Here is a 26,632-nt window from a genome sequence, read left to right as displayed (position 1 = left end):
TCATTATTTGGCTATTTTCTTCTTTTCTTCCCTCACACCCTACACAAACAGCCTTTTATTGTTTCCCTAGATGGAACAATGATGACTAAGTGACTGAATAAATCATCCAGAGTCACCAAAACTTCATTTCTAGTCATTTGACACCATTTAGGGAATACGATGTTGGAAATTTGCAGCTGTTAGTATTCTTCCCCCAGCCCCCAGCCCCTAAGAATGAAGGGATTTGAGGAACTGGAAAGAACTATAGTCTCTAAATGAGATATGGATATTTCAATTAAACAGTTATACCATTAATTTGAGGGTAAAAATATGTTTCCCCCTTCCTTCCCCATAACTCTGGCACAGACTGTTTTGATAACAACATGAAGGAAAAAAGTTAAAAAATTTAAGGGTTCAATTTGTAAACAAAAGCCTGTTGAATTCATGTATAGTCCTTTAAAGACTATAAAATAAAGTTTGTTCTGGTAAGCTGAAGTGCTGAGGGGTTAATATCTTAGACATGAATCAGGGTTTAATATTCTCATGCTGATGATTCAGTATCTGGTGAGAAGAGTTTACCTCAGGAAAGCTTGACAATAGGAACACTACCCCCTCTATTACTCACACTGCTTTGAAACATTAATAAAACTGGTGCACTGTGAAAGCGCCGCTTATTCTAGTTATTCTAGCAACAATTCCCTTGTTAGGTGCTAGGAGCACCTCAAATCTCCAAACCTCTTTTCACCCTTCAGCAGTTGGCGCCCTACTTTCCCTTGCTCAGACCATCTGAATAATCAGGAATATCCACATATTCATCAATGCCTCCTCAGTGAGGTAAATTTTGTGCTTGTGGGGGGGGGGGAAGAGAGAGAGAGAGAGAGAGATGATATAGATACATGGGGTGTCTTAACAAATTAAGGACCTAAACAGCAGATTTTCCTTTCGTCTGCCTTTCTACTTTTTTCTCTGATCCTTTTAAAATAGCTGGGTTACTCAAATGTTCCAACAATGGTGTGTTGCTTGGTGAAGGGGTGTTGTATGGGAATTCCACACATGTGCATGATTGTTTTGTAAGTTTATAACTTCTATAATAAGGATATATATTTTTAAAATGCTGGGTTACTGGCAGATATGCTTGTTCCTCACAAACTTTTAAATATAATGATATATGGGAAGCGGACGTGGCTCAACTGATAGAGCGTCTGCTTACCATATGGAGAGTCCAGGGTTCGATCCCCAGGGTCTCCTGACCCATGTGGTAAGCTGGCCCACGTGCAGTGCTGCCTCCCACAAGGAGTGCCCTGCCACTCAGGGGCACCCCTATTTAGGGGTGCCCCATGGACAAGGAGTGCGCCCCGCAAGGAGAGCCGCCCTGTGTGAAAAAAGCGCAGCCTGCCCAGGAGTGGCGCCGCACACATGGAGAACTGACGCAGCAAGACGACATAACAAAAGAGAGACGCTTTTTCCCAGTTCCACTGGATAATGCAAGCGGACACAGAAGAACACACAGTGAATGGACATAGAGAGCAGACAACGGGGGTGAAGGGGAGAGGAATAAACAAAATAAATCTTTAAAAATATATATATAATAATATGTATAAATTCTATTTAACAAGTTGAATGGATATGCTGCAGTTGTGACTACATTATGCTCATCTATTTGATATTTTTTCCTTCCTTCTTTCCATTGGCTCTTAAGACTTATTGGTAAATATATATATATATATATATATATATATATATTTATATTTTTTAGGGTTTTTTTTCTTTTTAAGGTACCAGGGGCCAGGGATTGAACACCCAGGACCTCGTATGTGGGAAATGGTGCTCAACCTCTTGAGCCACATCCACTCCCCTGTATATATATATTTTTAGGGAGTTTGTTAATTCACCAAACTAGGTTGTCTCTCTCTCTTTTAATAGTAAGGGAATTTATTATTTTACATAATAAGTCTGGAGGTGAACGGTTTTGGAGTTGTTTAATTCAGTGGCTCAGTGTTGTCAAGGACACATTCTTTCCACTTGTTCCTTGGCCATCCCAACTGAATTGGCTTTTGTCCCTCAGCTTGTACCCTATGCAGCTTTCCTTGTTGATTATTCTTGGATTTCTTTTTCTCCCACAGGTCCCCCACAGCTCTGATTTCCTTACCTAAAGGAGTCTTGTCTCAAAAGACCTGAGGCCCTGGGGCTTTGCACCTCCAGCCTGGCCTCCAGAAGGTTACCTGATCTGACTCCAGCTGTCAGAGCTCTGGGCCCCAGGGTTCCTTTCCTGGCCCAGTTTTGAGAATTATTTTGCAGCTTGAATCAAAAACCAAAAGGAGCCCAGAAGTGGGGTTCATTGTTTTTGCCTCCTTACCTGTATATCCCAGTCCTTCCTTGCCTCCTAGCACGCCTCACTCCCCTGGGTCTTCCTGCTCTCCAGCCGGCCCTGCTGCTTCTCCTCTGGCCTGGAACTCTCCCAAGGTTCAGACTTGGCCCTTCTCACAGTACATTCCCTCCTCTGGGAAAAGCCTCCCATTCTGTGGCTTCCCCTCTCTCCTCTCTGTATATGACTTTCAGATACACTGATTGAGCCCTTACCTAGGGAGAGATTCAGAGTCTCATCCCCAATCAAAATTATCGGTCTTGACACCTGCATATTCTGTCATTACTCTGAACTGAATGTGCCCCAAGCTGAAGCCTACATTCCTTCCCTGACCAGACCTGTCACCATGTGTATGATATTAATGTGCTTTATTCTATCTAAATATGTTTCAAGTTAAGGACTGAAAAATAGTGGGACGATGTAATATTCAGTATGCATTACCTTTTTGAAAAAAATAAATGGATCAAAACTGAAAATGAAAAACTAGTTATCAGACCAATTGTATGTAAATAAAAACTCATAGGGAAACAAAAGCTCTAGCTCCAAAGGAAGAAGGACTGAGTTTCAGAGGTGATTAGGTGAAACATAACAATTATTTTTATTATTTTTTTAGATTTTTAAAAAATTTCTCTCCCCTTCATCCCCCCTAGTTGTCTGCTCTCTGTGTCCATTCACTGTGTGTTCTTCTGTGACCGCTTCTATCCTTATCAGCGGCACCGGGAATCTGTGTTTCTTTTTGTTGCATCATCTTGCTGTGTCATTTCTCTGTGTGTGCAGTGCCATTTCTGGGCAGGCTGCACTTTCTTTCGCGCTGGGCGGCTCTCCTTACGGGGCGCGCTCCTTCTGCGTGGGGCTCCTCTACGCGGGGGACACCCCTGCATGGCTCAGCACTCCTTGTGTGCATCAGCACTGCACATGGGCCAGCTGCACATGGGTAAAGGAGGCCCAGGGTTTGAACCGCGGTAGACGGACACCCTAACCACTGGGTCAAGTTGGCTTCCCGAAATATAACAATTAAATGCAATGTGTGATTTTTTTTCTTTTTGGATTCTAGACTTTAAAAAAACAGATGACAGCGCTATAGGCACTTCTCTCCTGCCTGAGGCAGAGTGATCTGCTGACCCTCAACTCATTACCTGGAAGAGTCCACTTGCGCTGTATGAACCTTTAGGCAGTCTCAGATGGTCCTTGAGGAGGATGACTGAGACACTATGAGCCACACGCAGTGTGTCTGCTTTTGGGGAACTGTCATTATTGACAATAAGCACTCTTCATCCAGAAATTGGGGGAGGGCAAATCCTGTGTCACAAGCAGCAGAACTGGGAGGAGGCCCAGTGACGAGCAGACAGGTAGCACCTGTTCCGTCACCCAACATCCTTCACCTCATGGCTTCCTGACTGAGAGAGCGGGACTCTAAACATGAGGCCTGGCTGCTACTACCCTTCTTCAAGAGAGGTATGCTATGGAATGAGATAGAAAGGCTGGGGGACAAAGGTGATTCTTGATGGAGGATCAAATCCTGCTGCGGGTGCTGGATTTCTGCAGAGGTCTTGGGTCATTCCAGCCAAGGGTTCTGCCCTCAGGGACATGAAGCCCCCCAATATCTTGTTTGGAGATGAAGGGCAGCTGCATTTAATGGACCTGGGTGCCATGAACCAAGCATGCATTCCCATGGAAGGCTCCCACCAGGCCCTGGCCCTGCCTAACCTGGCGGCCCAATGGACTTGATGTCTGGTCCCTAGGCTGTGTGCTGTATGCCATGATGTTTGGGGAAGGCCCTTATGATATGGTGTCCCAGAAAGGTGACAGTGTGGCCCTTGTTGTGGAGACCAACTCTGCGTTTTGCAAAGCAGCAGGCATTCTTCAGCAATGTGGCAGCTGCTGGCCTCGAGGATGGCTGTGGATCCCCAGATGTGCCCTCACATTCCTCTTCTCCTTTGTCAGGTGGAGGCACTGCAGCCCCTAGCTCTCGGCCAGCACAAATCTGAAGAAACTAGTGGCTATGTTGGAAAGGTGGGCCTCTGCGCCTTGGAAAGAGACTTAATGGAATCTCTCTCCATGCTATCCAGGACTGCTCTTGTACAGTTGAGGGCAAGGGAGGGGTGGGGACACTCTTCTCAATCCTACATCTTCACCTCTACTCTCTTATCCCCTAGTCCTAGATAAACAACTGGACAAGGTGCCCGAAAGAACTGGGAAGTTGAGGACAGGAGAAAAGGAAACTGATAGAATATGGTACATAGCTCTGAGCAGGACTTCTGAGTTCACATCATGGTCTGCTTCCAAATGTCAGGGCAGGAGAATATATAGACAGGAGAATAAAGTGATAGCAGGTTGGTGCGATAAAAAAAAACTACAAAGGATATTATTGGGACAATTGGGAAAATTTGAATAGAGACTATATACTAGGGATAATATATAATAGGGATAATACTCTTGAATCAATGTAAAATTACCTGAATGAGAGAATTATTTTATGGTTATGTAGGAGGAATGTCCTAGTTCTCAGAAGAAATAAGCTGAAGTATTTAGGGTTGAAGTGGTCATAGTATCTATAATTAACTCTTAAATGGTTAAGCAAAAAATAGAAGAAAGAAAAGAAAAGAAAGAAAAAGAAAGGAAGGAAGGAAGGCAGGCAAATGTGACAAGATTTTATGATAAATCTAAGTGAACTGTCTATGGGGGTTCATTGTACTATTTGCAACTTTTCTGAATGTTTGAAATTTTAAAAAAGCTGGGAAAAAAAACCCCATGAGAGACGGAGAAAATCACTCTTCTGATTTAAGGACACTAGGTGTATGTGTGTGTGTGGGGGGAGAGTATTATGGTTTATATTTTAAAACTTTAGAGGCATAATCATTCAAGAAAGCAGATGTGATCATTGTCTATTTAAAATCTCAATTGACAGTCTGAACTTTTCTCATGGATGGAGAACTGGTTAGGAATTCTGCTTCCCAGAAGGCAGGGCTGTGTCAACGCCCTCTCTGAATGCCTCCACCTCTTGGCACAGAGCCCTGTTCATTGGACATAAGCCCATGAGGGAAATGGGCTGGCATCTCTGCAGAAATAATCCTCAGATATAGGAATGGTTTGCTTAGTCTGGCTCTCAGATTGGGTGGTCATGGGAGGTGGAAAGTAACACATTGATCCTGCCATTTGGCAGGCACTGTTCTAGACTTTCAAATACATTATCTCATTCAATCTTTTTTTTTTGGTATCTGCTGGGGCCAGGGACTGAACCTGGGACCTTGTATGTTGCAGCTGGTGCTCAACCACCGAGCCACAATGCCCCAATTTATTCAATGTTTACAGCCTCGTGCGTAGGGAGGGTGGTAGGAATTATCATCCCCATCTACAAATGAGAAATAAAGCTCAAGAGTGGTTAGGTTTCAACCCAAAGCTGGTAAGTGGTGGAGCTGGCATTCAAACCAGGTCTTTCCATTAGAGAAAAGTAAACAATTATTACGTAGTCTACCTGACTCCACAGTGCCCTGACTAGAACATGGTATGAAAACTCTAGAGAGCTTATAAAATCATCAACCAAGTTTTGGAACTAATTTTCCAGTCTATTAGGGAGAGGTCGAGGTACTCTAAGTCTATGCTCATCAAGTGGAGGGTTACCTGAGATTCCAATGCTAGCCATTATGTTTTGTCTTGGTTTTTATTTGCTTTATTTTATTTTTGTTATTTTTGATTTTTAATTTTTAAATTTTTGTGGCCATTATGTTTTTTTCACACAAGCCAGCTTGACTAAATTATTTCCTGTTCACAATTCATGTAATTAACAGCTCTTGAGGGGTACTTCTCCAGCAGATGCAGAGTGCATTAGTACACTCAAGCCTGCTTTCTCACCTCTCTTTAGGCTGACAACCTTAGGGGTTTTTTGGGGGAAATTGCATGGGATTAATTTCCTGAATTTCAATTACCTTGCTTCCTACAACTGTTTCTCCAAGTCTAGTACTCCACTTTTTCAATGTTCTGAGTGTAACCTTAAACCTATTTTTTTTTCTTTAAGAAAATACAATTGAAACAAGAGGCGGGTTTTGTTTTATATATTTTTCTTTCCCAAGGAAAAAACGTTTTTTCTTTTTAGGAGGTACCGGGGATTGAACCTGGGACCTCATACATGGGAAGTGGTTGAGCGCCTACTAGTAATACTAAAATTACAAATGACCTGTAATACTATAGATAACTCAGTCATAGCAAAAAAAAAAAAATCCAGTTCCTTTAGATAGCATGTTACTAGTTCAAACTGGCAAAAAAAAAAAAAAAAAGAAAGTGTCCATGTTAGCAAATGAGCTACAGACTATCCCCGAACTGAACCTGGTAAGAAGAGGAAGGCAATAGGCTTGATGGCCCCTGCCTGGAGGCCAGAAACTTGGACTGGTTTCTCAACTCTGGCTGTCCATTTATTTAACATTCATATATTAGATAGGTCTTAAGTTTTTGGAAATACTGGTGACAGGACTCAAATACAAGAGATCCAAACTAAGTACTTTTTCAAAGCTCTTCAGGGGGAGTGGATGGGCCGCAGGCAGTTGGGTACCCGCTTCCCACATGGGAGGTCCCGGGTTTGCTTCCCAGTGCCTCCTAAAGAAGACAAACAAACAACAAGCTGACATTTAGGGAAAAAAACAAACAACAACTAGCAGACATCAATCAAAAACAAATAAGCAGGAAGAAGATGTGGCTGAAGTAGTTGGGTGACTGTCTCCAACATGGGAGGTCCTGGATTAGGTTCCTCGTGCCTCCTAAAGAAGAAATGCTCAGACAATGAGCAAAAACAATGAGCAAACAAACAAGGGAGCCATCTCAGGGTGGGGGTGGAGGTAGGTCTTCAGCTCCCTCTGATGTATAGCCAGCGTTCAGAATCTCTGATCTGGCTCTGAAGACTAAGTGTAGTCATAATCTTCCTGGATTTATCTCAGACATGTGGCAAAAACCTGTGCTATTTCTGGTGAAGTGGCTGTTAAAGGTCTGATGTCTAAAAATTATGGTTAGCAGGTCTGGAATTCATAAAAATTCCAGTAAGTCCAAGAGCTTCTTGGGAAGCATGTGGTTTCACTGATGAAAATTGTTCCCCAAAGACACAATGTTAGGACTGATGCTTCTAGATAATCAATGAGAGGTAGGGTTATGTGCTGCTCTACTCAAGATCACTTTCTAGGAAGATACTGGCCCTCTGCATTGGAATGTGTAGTAAAACTTTTAAGTTCTCTTTCACAGATCCTTCTCTATGTCCACGCATCTTGTCAAATCCTCTTATACACTAAGAATGGAAGTGCGAAAAAGCTTGTATTAGTATAAAGGATTTCTTATTTTGATAGGCTTGTTTGTACATTGTATGAATTGAAGTTCCTGCCAACCAAAAAAAAGGAATTGGGATAGTTTGGATCTGGTCTTTTTCCTTTTCTGTTAATTTAACCATTCATAAAATCATTTTGCTCTTTGTATGTATTGCTTTGATGAAATAAACTAGAAAATGGACAGCTGGGTCACCAGTTTGGAAGCCATCCACCTGGTTCCACTGGTGTTGGTCCAGGAACACTGCAGAAAGTGAGGTCCACAAATTTTTTTTTAGATCTCACATCTCTTATTTTAATGTAGAAAAGACTCAGATCCTATATAACATTTCTAAGTATCAAGGAAAAGAGGAAAGGAGAGAATTTGCATTTATTGAACAGCTGTTTTGGCCAGCCATTACACTAATTTATCTGTGTTCACTCATTTAATTGGGGACCAATACACAGTAGCGATTAAGAGAGCTGGATATAAAAAATGATATTGGAGAAAGTAAAAGGGAAAGTGTTAATTACTGAATCTAGATGGAGGGTATACAGGGTTCCATACACACACACACAAATGAATGTCCTAAAAAAGTTAAAGATAGAGTTACCATACAACCCAGCAGGTCCACTCCTTGATACACACCCAAGAGAAATAAAAATATGTTTACACAAAACCTTGTACATAGGTGTTCAAAGTAGCATATTCACAATAGCTGGAAAGTGGAAACAACTTCAAAGTCCAACAACTGATGAACAAATAAACAAAATGTGGCATATCCGTACAATGGACTACTTGACAATAAAAGAGTATGCAGTTTTGATACATGCTACAACATGGATGAACCTTGAAAATGTTATGCTAAATGAAAGAAGCTGGTCACAAAAGATCACATATTTTGTGATTCCGTTTATAGAAAATGTCTAGAAGAGGCAAATCAAATCGATAGAGACAAAAAATAGATCGGTGGTTACCAAGGGCTGGGTACAAGGGTGAAGGTTGGAGTGACTTGTAACGGGGACAAGGGCTTCTTTTAGGAAAGGCAAAGTGCTCTAAAATTAGATTGTGGTAATGTTTGCACAACCCTATGAATATATTAAAAGCCATTAAAATGTGCACTTTAAATGGGTGAAAATTATATGACATGAGAATCATATTGTAATAAAGCTAATAAAAGAGCAAAAAAGAGAGAGAATGATGATGACTCTAAAGTTAGACTTCTTGGCTTTGGACCCTATCTCTACCACTTCCACAGTCATGTGATATTGGGCAAATTATTTAACCTCTAAGCTATAATTTAAAAATTTTTGAACAGAGAAATAGTAGCAGTGCTGCTAGGTTTGTTTTGGGAGATAAAATGAGATTATCTATGTAAAGTGCCCATAGTAAATGTTAGCAGCTCTTATTATTGATTACGGAACAACCCTAGAGGTTGCACAATTCCCATTTTACAGAAGAGAGCTTTGAGGCACAGAAAAGTTAACAATTTGCTTAAAGCCATGCATGGGGATATACAGAAGGAGTGAACATTCTGATGACACATCTGACTCCAAAAGCCAGTCTTTCCCATTATGTACTTTTTTCTGTCAGTGTAGATGTATCTTTTGGTGAACTGTGCATTTATAGAAGGTATTTTAAGAATTATGTAGGGAAGCGGATGTGACTCAACTGATAGAGCATCTGCCTACCACATAGGAGGTCCAGGGCTTGATAGCCAGGGCCTCCTGGCCTGTATGGTGAGCTGGCCCACACATAGTACTGCTGCACGCAAGGAGTGCCATGCCACGAAGGGGTGTCCCTTGTGTAGGGGAGCCCCACGTGCAAGGAGTGCATCCTGCAAGGAGAGCTGCCCCGTGTGAAAAAAAAGCGCAGCCCACTCAGGAGTGGCGCTGCACCCACAGAGAGCTGACGCAGCAAGATGATGCAACAAAAGACACACAGGGGAAGCAGACTTGGCCCAATGGATAGGGCATCTGTCTACCACATGGGAGGTCCGTGGTTCAAACCTCAGACCTCCTTGACCCATGTGGAGCTGGCCCATGTGCTGTGCTGATGCGCCATGGAGTGTTGTGCCCCGCAGGGGTGTCCCTTGCATAGGGGAGCCCCATGCGCAAGGAGTATGCCCCGTAAGGAGAGCTGCCCAGCGTGAAGAAAGTGCAGCCTGCCCAGGAATGGCGCCGCACACACAGAGAGCTGACACAAGAAGATGACGCAACAAAAAGAAACACAGATTCCCGTGCCGCTGACAACAACAGAATTGGACAAAAGAACATGCAGCGAATGAACACAGAACAGACAACTGGGGCGGTGGGGGGGGGGGGGGGAAGGGAACGGGGAGAGAAATAAATAAAAATAAATCTTTAAAAAAGAAAAAGACACACAGATTCCTGGTGCTGCAGAGAATGCAAGTGGACACAGAAGAACACACAGCGAATGGATACAAGAGAGCAGACAATGCAGGGGGGGATGGAGAGGGAAAGGGAAATAAATAAAAAATAAAACAATTATGTTACTACATGTAATAAATAAATATGTTAAAAATAAACTTCTAATTTTGACATAGCCTTTTATGCCAAAGTGACATTATTTGACACAAAGGCAATAAAAAAGATCACAATTTGTCTTTGTGAGAAATAAGTTGAACTTTCCCTCTATCCATGCAGTATTTCTGAATGGCCCTATACTATTTACAGCTGGGTTGATGGAATTAATAAATTATTCTCTAAAGTGTGGCACTGAACACTTTCCACCTTACATTATGGCTATTGACATCTATTTCTCTCTTCTCAGGCAAGTTTCTGTTTTTGGGCAGTCGAGGATGCTGCACATAGAATGTATATCAAATTGTTCTAAAATGAATAAATGGATGAACAAATACACACAAGCATACACTTTATCAGTCATCTCTACGATGGTAATGTATTTTCCTACATATTATGCACTCTTATGCAAAAGACCAGATAGAGAATAAGATTTATGACTAAAGAGTTAAGGTCCTTACCCCAGGATTGGGCAAAATCCAATAATCCCTATTAATTAAGCTATAAATTCAGTTACCACCTATTCATTTCCAAAAAGTACTGAAAATTTCCATTTAATCATCTCCCTTCTACCCCCACCTCCAAAATGTGACACACACACACACAAATGGAATTTTCCTGCTTCTTCATTAAACCTGTTAAAACAATGTCTGATTAAGTTAACAATCTCCCAATGTAGTATAAGATGTGTTTTAGCTGCTTAATTGGTATGAACTGTGAAAAACCTTACAGCTACCATAGGAAAAAAGTCACCGTGGCCTAGTCAGCTACACCTGACAAGCCTGGAGTTTTACACCTCCCCAGAGGGAAATTACATAGATGGCATACACATAGCATATACCTTAGCAAAGTTCTGATGAATGAATGCCTTAAATTGTCCACTTTTCCTTGGTTCCTGTTCATGTTGCCCCCATTTTATATTTAGAATTCTCATTTTCTTTCCATTGTGTAGGCAGGGAACAATGCTTTAGGTAAGAAAACAAGAGGGATTACTGGAATTTAAGTTCAATTACAGAAACAAGAAAGTGAAGAGATTTATTAACAACCAGGGTTTTTTTATCCTAAAATAATATATTAAGATTTGAGCTCTGTGCAGATCAATTCAATTCTCTTTTTCTGTAGCATGACCCCCGAACTGTCTAGTCTTTTTTTAATGCATACCCCTGAAGAGGGACGGGAAGGCAAAGCAAGAGGCAAATTCATTACCAATTTTGAAAGAAATAACTCAAAGCTCAGGCCCTACTGAGTAAAGATCAGTGATGTCATTTTTGAAATCAGAGGAAATGCATTAAAAGGCTGAAGAGATTATAGACCTCTGTGATAATTCCCTGATTAGAGGTACAATAAATACCAGAAACTAAATGAAGCAGGTACCCTACTGTGAAATTTGGAAACATAGGACATCTTAGCTCCTCCATAGCTCACATAAAAGTTCATTCATTTGTTCAACAACCTTTTAACTTGAATGCCTGCTATGTACCAAGCACTATTTTAGGAGCTGGAGATCCCAATGAGGGGCTTGAAAAAATGCGAGGCATGAAGAGCCTTAGGAGATACTCAAAGAGGAAAGTTGCAAGAAATAATGTTAATAGAAATCTTCTCTCAACCCTACAAGGTCCCCTCCTTAGAGTACTGTTTGCTCTTTTCTCCTTGACAGATTAGATTCTGAAAGAATAGTCTACGTTTCTGTGGCAGTACAGAAATGAGAATAAGTATTTGAAAATTTTACAGTAATTTGACATGGCCATGACATCCAAGCCCATAATTAGTGAACTTCTATCACTGAACAAAGTAGCGACTAGTTTGGTTGTTGCCTAACTTACAAGGTACACTGCAGCTGGCACAAGCTATGTACTAGCCATGCACAGTAGGATCATCTTGTCAGTCTGCGACAAACTGGAAATTAAAGAAATTAGTGTTTCACCTCAGATGTGTGAAAAGCACTTGTCTGTACCATTCTGTCTCCACTTCATTTCTTGGCATTTGCCCTCCCCATTCTGCCAAAAATGCAATGGAATTTCACTGACTTCCTTATGGCCAAGTGGATTCTTTCATGTTGCATCTCTGCAGCATTTGGCAGCCTTTGCTCCCATAACATCATACTGTTGGTTCTCCTCCTACCTCTGACAATTCCTTCTTAGTATTCTTTGTAGGTGTCTCTTCCTCTGCCCATTCTTTGGCCCATTTTTCTTCTCATGCTACACTCACACAGATTTTTTTTTTCCATTTAAAAATATTTGAAATATGTCACTCATGCATAAACATTCATAACAGGAAGTGTATAGTAAAAGTTGTGAACTTACTAAACAAACATGCATACATGAGCTCTCATACTTCACCCCACCACCAAACCTTTCTTGTTGTGAAACATTTTTAACAAATGATGAAAGAGCATCCTCAAAGTATTACTAATCATCAAAGTATCTTATATTTGGTGTATTTTCCTCCCAAATCCCTATTATTATTAATATTATATATTTTTATATCATTCATACATGAACATACATGAATAATAAGTGTGTAGTGAAAGTTGTGAACTTGGGAAGCAGATTTGGCTCAATGGATAGAGCATCTGCCTATCACATGGGAGGTCCAGGGTTCAAACCCAGGGCCTCCTGACTCATGTGGTGAGCTGACCCACGCGTAGGGCTAATGTGTACAAGGAGTGCCGTGCTGCATAGGGGAGCCCCCCATACAAGGAGTGTACCCCATAAGGAGAGCCACCCTGTGTGAAAAGAGTGTAGCCTGCCCAAGAGTGGCATCACACACACAGAGAGCTGATGCAGCAAGATGATGCAACAAAAAGAGACACAGTTTTCCAGTGCAGCTGACAGGAATACAAGCGGACACAGAAGATCACACAGTGAATGGACACAGAGAGCAGACAACGGGGGAGGGGGGGAATAAATAATAAATAAATCTTAAAAAAAAAGTTGTGAACTTATAAAACAAACATACATAACATCTTATAGGGGCCACACATCAACCCACCACTAACATCTTGCATGGTTGTGAGACATTTGTTACAAATTAGGGAAGAATATCATCAAAATCTTACTAAATATAGTCCATAACTTACACTTGGTGTATCTTCCCCCCAACCCACACTATTATTATTTTTAAAAATGTATTTTTATTACAAAAGTTGTGAACTTACAAAACAATCCTGCACATGTGTAGAAGTCCCATACAATACCCCTTCAACACCACATCATGGTGGAATCTTTGTTACAGATTATGAGATAATATCATCAGACTATTACCACCAACCATGGTCCAAAGTATACATTTGACACATTTTTTTGATACTCCCCCATTATCAACACAGTACCTCTTTGGCATAGATGCATGAATAATACAATATAGCATTAACCACAGTCCATAGGTCACTCCAATTGTATTTTTCCCATGCTTCTTCACATTACCACTGCCCTGCAATAGTGATGTACATCTGCTCGAGCTCACATAAGGGCACTCTGCATCTGTACCATTAACCACAATTTTCATTCACTTCTGGGTTCAGTGTGCTATTCAGTCCCTAGATTATTCTCTAGTTCTCTTTCAATTGACATTTACATCCCCAGACTACCCCTTCCAGCCACTATTCCATTTGTAAACCAGATGTCACTCACTATAATGTATCACCATCTACACTATATATTTCCATACTTTTAAAGTAAAGTTAATTAAAACTTTTACATATATTAAGCATCAGTAGTCCTTCTCAGCCCTCCTCTTATCTCCTTTAAGAATCCACCACCTACCACCAGGTCTTGAATATGTTTTCCTACATTTTCTTCTAGAAGCTTTATTGTTCTTGCTTGTATATTTAGGTCCTTGATCCATTTTGAGTTATTTTTGTATAAGGTGTGAGATGGGGGTAATTTTTTTTCCTTTAGGCTATGGATATCCTGTTCTTCCAGCACCATTTGTTGAATAGACTGTTCAGTCCAACCTGGGTGGGTTTAATAGGCTTATCAAAAATCACTTGAGGGAAATGGACTTGGCCCAGTGGTTAGGGCGTCCATCTACCACATGGGAGGTCCACGGTTCAAACCCCGGGCCTCCTTGACCAGTGTGAAGCTGGCCCATGCGCAGTGCTGATCCACGCAAGGAGTGCCCTCCACACAGGGGTGTCCCCCGTGTAGGGGTGTCCCTTGCGTAGGGGATCCCCACATGAAGGAGTGCGCCCCATAAGGAGAGCTGCCAAGCGCGAAAGAAAGTGCAGCCTGCCCAGGAATGGCGCTGCACACACGGCGAGCTGACACAACAAGATGATGCAACAAAAAGAAACACAGATTCCTGTGCCGCTGACAACAACAGAAATGGACAAAGAACACGCACCAAATACATACAGAGAACAGACAACCGGGGAGGGAGGTAGGGGAGAGAAATAAATAAATAAATAAATCTTTAAAAAAAAAAATCAGGGAAACGGACTTTGGCCCAGTGGTTAGGGCGTCTGTCTACCATATGGGAGGTCCGCGGTTCAAACCCCGGGCCTCCTTGACCCATGTGGAGCTGGCCATGCGCAGTGCTGATGCACGCAAGGAGTGCAGTGCCACGCAAGGGTGTCCCCTGCGTGGGGGAGCCCCACGCGCAAGGAGTGCACCCGTGAGGAAAGCCGCCCAGGATGAAAAGAAAATGCAGCCTGCCCAGGAATGGCACCGCCCACACTTCCCGTGCCGCTGACTTCAACAGAAGCGGACAAAGAAACAAGACGCAGCAAATAGACACCAAGAACAGACAACCAAGGGACGGGGTGGGGGGGGGGGGGGATTAAATAAATAAATAAATCTTTAAAAAAAAAAAAAATCACTTGACCATAGATGTGAGAGTCTGTTTCTGAATCATCAATTTGGTTCCATTGGTCTGTTTATCTTTATGTAAGTACCATGCTGCCGCTTTGGATTTTTAAAAAGATTTTAAGATTTATTTTATTTATTTATTTCCCTCCCTCTTCATTGTTTGCCCTCACTGTCTGCTCTCTGTGTTTGCTTGTCTTCTTTTTAGGAAGCACCAGGAACTGAACCTGGTACCTCCCATGTGGGAGGAAGGCACCCAATTGCTTGAGCTTCGTTCACTCCCTCCTTGTCGTGTCTTTCATTGTGTTTCTTCATTATGTCATCTCACTGCATCATCATGTTGTATCAGTTTGCCATGCCAGCCCATTGTGTCAGCTTGCTGTCCTGCTTGTCTTCTTTAGGAGACACTTGGAACTGAACCCGGGACCTCCCATGTGGTAGGTGGGCACCCAACTACTTGAACAACATCTGCTTCCCAGTACCATGCTGTTTTCACTACTGCTAGGTAATATGATTTAAAGTACAGAAGTGAAAGTCCTGCAACTTCGCTTTTCCTTTTTAAGATGTTTCTGGCTATTCAGGACCTCTTACCCTTCCAAATAAACTCGATAATTTTGTTTTCCATTTGTTTAACAAATGCTGGTGAAATTTTTATTGGAACTGCATTGAATCTGGATGTCAATTTGGGTAGTACTGACACCTTAATGGTATTTAATCTTCCAGTCTATGAGCATGGAATGTTATTCCAATTATTTAGGTCTTTCTTTATTTCTTTTAATAACGCAGTATAGTTTTCTGAATATAAGTGCTTTACATACTTGGTTAAGCTTATTGCTAAATACTTGATTCTTTTAGTTGCTATTGTAAATGGAATTTTTTTCCTGACTTCCTCCTCAGATTGTGCATTACTAGTGTCTTTATTATTTTAAATTTATGAAAAAGACTTATTTATTTATTTCTACAAGCCCCCTTATTGTTTTTTGTGCTCACTGTCTGCTTTCTGTGACCATTCACTGTGCGTTCCTCTGTGTCTTCTTGTCTTCTCTTTAGGCATAGGGAACCAATCATAGGACCTTCCAGAGTAGGAGAGAGGCGCTCATTCTCTTGTGTCACCTCAGCTCTCTGGTCTGCTGCATCCCTTTTTGTCTCTCCTCTTTGTCTCTTTTTGTAGCATCATCTTGCTGTGCCAGCTCTCCATGCAGGCCAGCATTCTGCTTGGGCCAGCTGCAGTGTGGGTCAGCATTCCATGTGGGCCAGCACTCTGCATGGGCTGGCTCTCAGCTCAGGCCAGCTCATTGTGTGGGCCAGCTTGCCTTCACCAGAAGGACCTGGGAATTGACCTCTGGACCTCCTATGTGTAGACGGGAGTCCAATCACTTGAGTCATATTTGTTTCCCACTATTGTCTTTTAAAGTCTATTTCATCATCATCTGGGAAGTGGATCTGGCTCAACTGATAGAGCATCCACCTACCACATGGAAGGTCCAGGGTTCAAACTCAGGGCCTCCTGACCTGTGTGGTGAGCTGGCCCACATTCAGTGCTGATGCACGCAAGGGGTGCCATGCCACACAGGGGTGTCCCCCACATAGGGGAGCCCCACAAGCAAGGAGTGCACCCCATAAGGAGAGTTGCCCCATGCAAAAAAAGCACAGCCTGCCCAGGAGTGGCACTGCACACACGGATAGCTGACGCAGCAAGATGACACAACAAAAAGAGACACAGATTCCTGGTGCCACTGACAAGAATCCAAATGGACACAGAAAAACACATAGCAAATGGACACAGAGAGCAGACAATGGGGGGTGGGGAAGGGGAGAGAAATAAATTTTTAAAAAATCATTAAAAAAATGTAAAGTCTATTGCATCTGATATAAGTATAGCTACTCCAGCTTGTTTTTTTTTATTTTTTTATTTTTATTTTTATTTTTATTTTTTTGTTACTGCAAGGAATACCTTTTTTCAGTCCTTCACTTTCAATTTATTGGTATCCTTGGGTCTAAGGTGAGTCTCTTGCAGACAGCATAGCATATAGATGGCTCATATTTTCTTAACCAGTCTGTCTTTTTATCAGGGAGTTTAAACCATTAATATTCCAAGTTATTACTGTAAAGGCCATTTTTCTTTTACCCATTATGACCTTTGGGCTTATCTGTCATATTTTATTTTCACCACTCTTTTGAGACATTTAGTTACTTTTACTGATATAATCTTCATTTCTAGAGTCTTCCAAGCCTGTCTCTCCTGTCTTTTCTTTTCAGACTGTAGCACACCTTTAGTATTACCTGCAAGGCCAGTTTCTTTGTTATAAACTCTCTCAGTTTCTGTTTATCTGTGAGTATTCTAAACTAATCCTTATTTTTGAAAGACAGTCTTGCCAAGTATCAGACTCTTGGCTGGAAGTTTTTCTCTTGCATTATCTTAAATATATCATACCACTGCCTTCTTGCCTCCATGGTTTCTGATGAGAAATCAGCATTTAATATTATTGGGTATCCCTTATATGTTATGCATTGCTTTTCTCTTGCTGCTCTCAGAATTCTCTGTCTTTGGCATTTGACATTCTGATTACTATGTATCTTGGAGTTGCTCTGTTTGGATTTATTTGGATGGGAGTATTTCGTGCTTCTTGGACACAGATATCTATGTCCTTCAATCGGGTTGGGAAATTTTCTACCATTGTTTCTTCAAATATTCCTTCTGCCCCTTTTCCTTTCCCTTCTCCTTCTGGGATACCTATGACACATATGTTTGCATACCTCTTGCTGTCTTTTAGTTCCCTGAGACCTTGTTCAATTTTTTCCATTATTTTCTCCATCTGTTTTTTTTCTATGTTCATTTTAGAGGCCATGTTTTCAAGTTCACTAATCCTTTTTTCTGCCTCCTTAAGTCTGCTGTTACATGCCTCCTAAATTTCATTTATTGTGCCTTTCATTCCCATAAGATCTGCTATTTTTCTATGTATGCTTTCAAATTCTTCTTTGTGCTCATCCAATGTCTTCTTAATATCCTTAATCTCTTTAGCCATCTCATTGAATTTATTAAGGAGATTTGTTTGAACATCTACGATTAGTTGTCTTAACTTCTTTATCTCATCTGGAGGCTTATCTTGTTCCTTTAACTGGGCCATATCTTCTGTTTTTTGGCATGGACTGTAGTTTTTTGTTAGTGTCTTGGCATCTGGCTTTCTTGATGCATTTATTCTGGGTGCAGTTTCTCTCTTTAGTGCCCCAGGGACTGATGAAGCTTCTCCCACCTTTCTCCTTTGCAGGGGAAGACACAGAGCCACAGCCATGTGTAATAATCAAAGTTATCCAGGCCTAGATTGTAGTTACCCAGAGACACTGATGAGCTTCACGCTCCTTCCTCCCCTGCCTGAGAAAGGGATGGAGCTGTAGGTGTGGGTAGCAATATTCTGTGCAGGTCCAAAATGACCACAGTTGCTTAGGTAGACTTCCAAGTATTTGGTCTGTGCTGGCTGAATGTACCTGCAGTTACCCAGAGAGGTTGGTGCAGGTCCCACCAGCTTCCTCCTTGCCAGAGGTGGGGCTGAAGCTTAGGCTAGGGCTGCAGTCCAATCTGGGTGGACTCAGAACTTTGCTGGGTAATCTTAGTGGCATCGCCTGGTTTTAATTACATACCCTTGACTTCCAAATCTCTATTTCCAGGGTTATAAATTTGATAATATGCTAATGTTCTTAGAACATTTACAAAATAAATCAGTTTAAATTGAAAAAAATGAAAAAAACAAGATAATTTTTTCCTTTACAATTGCTTTCAAGATTATACATTATTTATCCCCAGAAACCATTTATTCCAAATGAAAACTTATACAGATTATAATATATCAAACAAAATAAAAGCAGAGTTTATTTTATTGAAATGAATGTGTGTCTTTTACTTCCTGGGATTTCTCAGGTAATTGCTAAACTACAGAGCTTCTTAATCCCAAGTGATCTGTGGAAGGAATTGAAGGGACTCATGAAAAATTACATCCTCATTTTAACTAACAAATGTAGCCATTCTTTCCATTATGAATGTAGGAAATAAGTCAAAGAAGTATTAGCAGTACCTGTTTATAGCTTCACCAATAGATATCATACATAATTATGTCAAATTACATAGTTTCAGATATCTCAAAGTATCACTTACTTCTTTATTCATATTATAGTAGTTATTAGACTGCTTCTGGACATTATGAAATGTGTTAATAGAAGAACATGTGTCTTATGGTACCACAAATTTTGATTATTCTATATGTACTTTCCTTTATATGTTATTAGGATTTACAGGCTGTCAACAGGATCTACGGCACAAGAAAATGTTAAGAACACCTGTGGAAACTCAGGGCTCTGTGATATTATTCATGTGGAACAGTTACCAAAGTGAGGTCTTTACTTTGGCCCTAGTCTCTCTTTAAAATTATTTAATTGGAAGTGATGCTAAAAAATCCCTTTCTGTTCTTGATATTAAGGAGACATTCTCAGTGGAACCTCACTGCAACTAATTCTGTATTTCAAGGGAAAAGTTCTTGATTTTTTAAATGTTTTTCTCTCCTAAATGCTGTTTAAAGCTCACGTCTATGAAATCTTTTCTCATTTTCATCTTTCCTTTTTTCTGCATTTCCTTGGTGCTTATTCATTTGTTTACCACTGAAAACTTATTAGTTCAGAGGTCTATTTTATCTTTCCAAGTATATTATAAAAGTGTCCTTGAGAAGTTTATTTTTCAGGATGGCCAGAATGTTCTACAAGTAGACATTCTATAAATGTTTCCTGATCAGTTGGAAGACCTTTCAGAAAAATGAATTAATTTACCATAAAAGCAAGATTAGGAAAACGGACTTTGGCCCAGCGGTTAGGGCGTCCGTCTACCATATGGGAGGTCCGCGGTTCAAACCCCGGGCCTCCTTGACCCGTGTGGAGCTGGCCATGCGCAGTGCTGATGCGCGCAAGGAGTGCCGTGCCACGCAAGGGTGTCCCCCGCGCGCAAGGAATGCGCCCGTGAGGAGAGCCGCCCAGCGTGAAAAGAAAGTGCAGCCTGCCCAGGAATGGCGCCGCCCACACTTCCCGTGCCGCTGACGACAACAGAAGCGGACAAAGAAACAAGACGCAGCAAATAGACACCAAGAACAGACAACCAGGGGAGGGGGGGAAATTAAATAAATAAATAAATCTTTAAAAAAAAAAAAAAAAAAAGCAAGATTAAAAGTCAATGCAGGGAAGCAGATGTGGCTCAAGCAATTGGGCTCCTGTCTACCATATGGGAGGTCCAGGGTTCGATTCCTGGTGCCTCCTGATGAGGGCAAACTGGCCCACACAGTGAGGTGGCCTGAGCCGAGCACTGGCCCATGCAGAGTGCTGACCCTCACGGTAAGCTGGGCCACGCAGGAGTGCTGGCCCAAGCAGAGAGCTGACTCAGCAAGATGATGAAAGAAAAAGAGACACAGAGGAAAGATAATAAGAGATGCAGCAGACCAGAGAACTGAGGTGGCACAAGAGATTGAGTACCTCTTTCCCACTCCAGAAGGTCCCAGGATCAGTTCCTGGTGCCACCTAAAGAGAAGACAAGCAGACCCAGAGAACATACAGTGAATGGACACAGAGAGCAGACAATGGTGGGGGAAGGGGGAAATAAATAAATAAATATCTTTTTAAAAAGTCAATGTGGTTAAGTAATTTTATTATAAGTTGGTGACAGAGAAATCTTTGATACTGGATAGTATTTGTGAAAGGAATTAAGATATTATGTTTATAAATAGCTTTTATTTACTAGTAAGGATTAAAAATCTTCTTTAGTAGGTGATCTTTCAGATGACCTGATTATTCTGTTTTCTGTCACCAGCAAAGGGTGGGCCAGGTTTTCTCTAACAAGTAGATTAAGTGAGAAAGAAGCTAAATTAAGTCATTTCTAAAATCTTTGATTCAGGCATTTGACTATGGTCAAGAGACATCTATTTTATATGTGGGCACGCAAGAGTTTTATAATAAAAGCTTAGGCACGAAATAGAAAATATGATTAAAAATTTTTTAAAAATTACCCCCCAATTCCCTACTGAGATGTTCCTTCATCTTTAATCTTTCTGCTCGTCTTCCTCAGGAGGCACTGGGAACCAAACCCAGGACCTCCCATGTGGGTAATGGGTGCCTAATTGCTTGAGCCACTTCTGCTCCCAGAAAATATGATTTTTAAAGCTATGGGTTAAACAATTTCACAGATACCTACAGCTATGCTAGTTAAAATTTTTAAATCTATTAATATATAAACATTGTTGCAAATTAGGTTTGTGAATCTAAATTACACATATCAGACCTACAACTTTTAGCCAATGATTTCATGGTTTCAGAATGTTACCTTCAATAAAAATTTGTTTTTTAATCTCCCAGCAAAGAAAAGTCCAGGACCAGATGGCTTCACAGGTGAATTCTACTAAGCATTTTGAAAAGAATTAACACCAATTCTGTTTAAACTCTTGCAAAAAATTGAAGAGGAGGGAAAATTACCCAACACATTTTATGACGTTAACATCACCCTAATACCAAAGCCAGATAAAGATATTACAAGAAAAGAAAAATCTTTCTAATGAACATAGATGCAAAAATTCTCAACAAAATACTTGCAAATCAAATCCAACAGCATATCAAAAGACTTCTACATCATGACCAAGTGGGATTTATTTCTGACATGCAAGGCTTGTTCAACATAAGAAAATCAATCAACATAATACACCACATTAACAAATTGAAGGGAAAAAAAATAAGATTATCTCAATCAATGCAGAAAAGGCATTCGACAAAATCCAGCACCTTTTTTGATAAAAACACTTCAAAAGATAGGAGTAAAAGGAAAATTCCTCAATATGATAAAAGGCAAATATGAAAAACCTTCAGCCAACATCATACTCAATGGGGAAAGGTTGAAAGCTTTCCCTCTAAGATTGGGAACAAGCCAAGGATGCCCACTGTCACCATTGTTATTCAATATTGTACTAGAAGTTCTAGCTAGGGCAATTAGACAAGAAAAAAAAAATTAAAGGCATCCAAAAAGGAAAAGAGTAAGTAAAATTCTCACTGTTTGTGGATGACATGATCCTGTACTTAGAAAATCCTGAAGTATCCACAATAAAGCTATTTGAGCTAATAAATGAGTTCAGCAAAGTGGCAGGATACAAGATCAACATGCAAAAATCAAATGTTTTTGTACACTAGTACTGAACAATCTGAGAAGGAAATCATGGGGGAAATTCCATTTTCAATAACAACAAAAATACTCAAATATCGAGGAATTAATTTAACCAAAGAAGTACAGGACCTATATGCAGAGAATACAAAACAATGGTAAAAGAAATTTTAAAAGACCTAAACCAATGGAAAGACATTCTGTGTTCATGGATTGGAAGAACAAATATCGCAAAGATGTCAATCTTACCCAAACTGATTTATCGATGCAATGCAATACCAATCAAAACTCCAACAGCTTACTTTACAAAATTAGAAAAGACAACTACCAAATTCATTTGGATGGGAAAGTGCACCTGAATAGCCAAACGAATTCTAAAAAAGAAGAGTGATGTAGGAGGAATTGCATTGCCTGAACTTGAAGCATATTACAAAACTACAGTGGTCAAAAGAGCATGGTACTGGCATAAAGATAGACACATTGATCAGTGGAATAGAATTGAGAATCCAGAAATAAACCCTCACCTATACAGTCAACTGGTTTTTGACAAACCTACCAAGTCAATGTAACTGGACAAAACAGTCTTTTCAACAAACGGCGCTGGGACAAATGGATATCTATAACCAAAAGAATGAATGTGAACCCCTATCTCACTCCCTATACTAGAATCAGCTGAAAATAGATAAAAGACCTAAATATAAAAGCCGGGACCATAAAACTACCAGAAGAAAATATAGGGAAACATCTTCAAGACCTTGTAGTAGGTGGTGGTTTTTTGGGCCTTACACCCAAAGCATGCACAACAAAAGAAAAAATAGATAAGTGGGACTTCCTCAAAATTAAACACTTTTGTACCTCCCAGGACTTTGTTAAATGGGTGAAATGGCAGCCCATTCATGGGAGAAAATATTTGGAAATCACGTCAGATAAGGGTTTAATATCAAAGATGTATAGGGAGATGTTACAACTCAACAATAAAAAGACAAATGACCCAATTAAAAAGTGGACAAAAGACTTGAATAGACAATTGTCCAAAGAAGAACTACAAATGGCAAAAAAAATATGAAGAAATACTCAACATCACTAATGATTAAGGAAATGCAAATCAAAACTACAAGATATCATTTCACACCTATCAGAATTGCCACTATTAAAAAGACAGAATTATAAGCGTTGCAGAGGATGTGGAGAGATAGGAACACTTATTCACTGTTGGTGGGAATGCAGAATGGTACAGCCACTGTGGAGGACTGTTTGGCATTTCCTAAAGAAGTTGAATATAGAGTTTCCACATGACTCTGCAGTACCACTACTGGGGATATACCCAGAAAAACTGAGAGCAGGTACACGGACAGACATCTGCACACCAATGTCATAGCAACTTTATTCATGATTGTCAAAAGTTGGTAACAATCCAAATGTCTACAACAGATGAATGGATAAACAAACTGTGGTTTATTCACACAACAGTCTATTATGCAGCTGTAAGAAGAAATGAAGTTGTAAAACATATGACAACATGGACGAACCTGGAGCCTATTATGTTGAGCGAAGCGGCAGACAGAAAAGGACAAATACTGTATGATTGCATTACTATGAACCAAATATATTGCGTAATATATTGTATGATTAAGAAAAATTTCTATGTACCCAGTACACGTAAATGAGAAATGTAAGCTTTTATTCAACTGTTTTCTTTTTAGTTTTTTGTTTATATTTTCAATGACTAAATGTATAAAATAAAATTAAAAAACACACATACAAAAAGTGTTTTTGCTTTCCACAAATTTTTACAAATTTCCTGTTATCATCTTTCCTAAGCCAATATGATGTTTAAATGATCTTAAATGTCAACAATACTAAAAATATGGCAAGCGTTTTGCGAATAAATGATTAAAGTCAAATACCCTTTCATTTAATTAATACACTAATCAAGTCCTGCCAAATCTCCTAAACACCTTGAAAAAGAATCTATCCCAAATGCACTTGTCACCACCTTAATTTGGGCATCTTATCTGCTTCCAACTTCTTCCTCCTTCCATATATTCTCTGCAAGGATGTAAAACTATCAGGTTTGGGTTTCTGAAAGAACTTATCATTCCTCTGCTTAAACCCCTGCACTGGCTCCTCATCCACATAAGTTTCATGTTTGACCTCCTCAGTCTGATATCTATGGCCCTCAATGATCTGGCTTATACCCACCTCTCTTGCATTTCTCCCATCTTGTTGCTTCATGCTTGACTGATCTACTGTAATGAATTATTTGCAGGGCCTCTGCACAAACTCTCCTTTCTTCAAGACCATCCTTTGCAACTGATTTCTGGTGAACTCTATCATTTTTTATAACTGGGCTCAAACATCACCTCCTCTATAAGGTCTTCTCAAAGCCCATCCAAACTCCAAAAGTAATCACTACTTCTAAAACTTGTATCATTGTAGTTTTCACATTGTATTATAGCTACATATTATTTACTTATTATAATTATTATTATATGCTTGCCTTTCCTATATTGCAGTAAGCTTCTCGATGTTTGTTGATCTGTACTGAATTTGATCTAATGATCTGAGTAATTGGGGAACAGAGATGAGATGTTTCCAGAGTGCTTCATGGTGGCCAGAAAGCTTATGTTTCTCTACAGCAAACACAAACCTTGTGTTTCTTTAATCATGGACTTGCCAGACCCTCTTGGAGTAGCACACAAGGTGTACAACTCTTTCCTAAATTAGTTAACTAAAAATTAAATATCTCAAAGGCAATGTTTGTTCCATATAATGAGTGTAATTAGAAAATACCATTTTTTAAATCAATTATAAATTGCTTCTGGCTTATTGCAAAACATATACATTATATATTTATCTCAAATATTTTAGGAAATTACAAAGTAGATTCAAAGATGGCTTATTGGGAAGCAGATGTGGCTCAACTGATAGAGCGTCTGCCTACTATATGGAGGGTTCAGGGTTTGATCCCCAGGGTCTCCTGACCCGTGTGCTAAGCTGACCCATGTGCAGTGCTGTCACACACAAGGATTGCCCCTACGTAGGGGAGCCCCAGGCGCTGAGTGCACCCCACAAGGAGAGCTGCCCCGTGTGAAAAAAGTGCAGCCTGCCCAGGAATGGCACTGCACACACAGAGAACTGGCACAGCAAGATGACGCAACAAAAAAGAGTCACAGTTTCCCAGTGCCGCCGGAAAATACAAGAGGATGCAGAAGAACACACAGTGAATGGACATGGGGTGGGAAGGGGAGAGAAATAAATAAAATAAATCTTTAAAAAAACAAAAACAAAAACAAAAAAACAAAGATGGCTTATTTACACCGTACACCAGGAACGAGCATCTTTTAAACTTAATCATGAAAATATCAGGAGAAAAGTGGAGTCCCAACATATTGGAAAACAATGAACAGAAGTAGGTGGCACAAGAAATACAATTTCTTCAAATATTTATAGTATACAGAACTAAGTCAAACAGCAAACATTCAAAATTCAATTCTGCTTCCCTATGACTAGATCCATGACAGGGTTCTCATTCTGGGATGAAAAATACTGAAGACTCTGCAAACAATATTTAAGGATAGTCTCCTTTTTACCACATTCCAGCACATACCAGTAACTCAAACTACAGGCATCTCCCTATTAGTCATAATAGTTTAATATGCGTAATTTGTTTGCAATATTTCAAATATCATGATTTAATTTTATTTCTTTTCTGTATTTAGCATTTCCCACACTGAACATGTGCTTAAAAATTTTTTTTTTGTTTATTGTTTTTACCCGTCTCTATCCCCACCCCATGGCTCCATTCTCTGTTTGTTGTGCACTCATCTTCTTTTGGAGGCATCGGCAACTGATCCTGGGACCTCCCATTTGGGAGGCAAGTGCCCAACCTCTTAAGCCACTTCTGCTCCCTGCTGGTTGTTGTGTCTGCTGGTTGTGGTGTCTGCTGGTTGCAGAGTCTGCTCATCTTCTTTAGGAACATCAGGAACCAAACTCGGGACCATCCATGTGGGAGGGGGTACCCAATTGCTTGAACCACATCTGCACTCCCCCTCAGGTTATTTTTGAAGTTTTTATTTATTTATTTTTTAAAAGATTTTTAAAATTTATTTATTTCTCTCCCCCCACCCAGTTGTCTGCTCTCTGTGTCCATTTGCTGTGTGTTCTTCTGTGACAGCTTCTATCCTTATCAGCGGCACCAGGAATCTGTGTTTCTTTTTGTTGCGTCATCTTGTTGTGTTAGCTGTGTGTGTGTGTGGCGCCATTCCTGGGCAGGCTGCACTTTCTTCACACTGGGCAGCTCTCCTTACAGGTGAACTCCTTGCGTGTGGGGCTCCCCTATGTGGGGGACACCCCTGCATGGCACCGCACTCCTTGTGTGCATCAGCACTGCGCATGGACCAGCTCCACATGGGTCAAGGAGGCCTTGGGTTTGAACCCCGGACCTCCTATGTGGTAGGTGGATGCCCTATCCATTGGG

At 40.5% G+C, this 26,632-nt stretch overlaps 1 pseudogene; it reads left to right on the top strand.

Annotated features, from left to right (window-relative positions):
• Positions 1-3,555: 3,555 nt before the first annotated feature.
• Positions 3,556-4,510, top strand: LOC111766399 (serine/threonine-protein kinase 16 pseudogene; annotated as a pseudogene).
• The last annotated feature ends 22,122 nt before the right edge of the window (positions 4,511-26,632 follow it).

The sequence above is a fragment of the Dasypus novemcinctus genome, chromosome 3 (assembly GCF_030445035.2).
Source record: "Dasypus novemcinctus isolate mDasNov1 chromosome 3, mDasNov1.1.hap2, whole genome shotgun sequence".
In the NCBI taxonomy this organism is placed as follows: domain Eukaryota; kingdom Metazoa; phylum Chordata; class Mammalia; order Cingulata; family Dasypodidae; genus Dasypus; species Dasypus novemcinctus.
The sequence above is the reverse complement of the archived record's forward strand: the minus strand, read 5'-3'. Positions and strand labels throughout refer to the sequence as shown.